The sequence below is a fragment of the Cotesia glomerata genome, linkage group LG5, assembly GCF_020080835.1.
Source record: "Cotesia glomerata isolate CgM1 linkage group LG5, MPM_Cglom_v2.3, whole genome shotgun sequence".
Classification (NCBI taxonomy): Eukaryota; Metazoa; Arthropoda; class Insecta; order Hymenoptera; family Braconidae; genus Cotesia; species Cotesia glomerata.
This window is the reverse complement of record NC_058162.1, coordinates 25,807,365-25,808,198: the sequence shown is the minus strand read 5'-3', so window position 1 is coordinate 25,808,198 and position 834 is coordinate 25,807,365.

Sequence of the window (834 nt, the reverse complement as noted above, 5' to 3'; positions counted from 1 at the left end):
TTTTTTAATAATTAAATTAAAACAAAAAAATATTTTTAAAAAATTTCACTTACAGTTTTTCAAGTTTTTTACAAGTGACATTTTTTTAAAAATAATTTTTTTTATAAAAAAAAAATTTTTTAATTTTAAATGTCGGCTAATTTAATTTTAATGTCATTTTTATATGAAAATAAATGTTAATAGACATTTCAAAATTTTTAGAAATTTTTTATTGAAAAAATTTCAATTAAACAAAAAAAAAAAAAATTGTCACATGTAAAAAACTTGAAAAAATATAAGTTCAATTTTTTATAAATATCTTTTTAGTTGTAATTTAATTTATAAAAAAAATCCAAAATTTTTACACGTCTTCTAACTTCAGTGTCATTTTTATGATACTAAAGTTAGCCAACGTTTTTAATTATTTGATTTTTTTTTTAATAATTAAATTAAAACAAAAAAATATTTTTAAAAAATTTCACTTACAGTTTTTCAAGTTTTTTACAAGTGACATTTTTTTAAAAATAATTTTTTTAATAAAAAAAAAATTTTTTAATTTTTAAATGTCGGCTAATTTAATTTTCATGTCATTTTTATATGAAAATAAAGTTAACCGACATTTCAAAATTTTTAGAAATTTTTTATTGAAAAAATTTTAATTAAACAAAAAAAAAAATTGTCACATGTAAAAAACTTGAAAAAATATAAATGCAATTTTTTAGGAATTTCTTTTTAGTTGTAATTTAATTAATAAAAAAAATCCAAAATTTTTACACGTCTTCTAACTTCAGTGTCATTTTTATATGTAAAATTTTATAATACATTTTTGAAATTTATTTCAATAATTTAATTAAT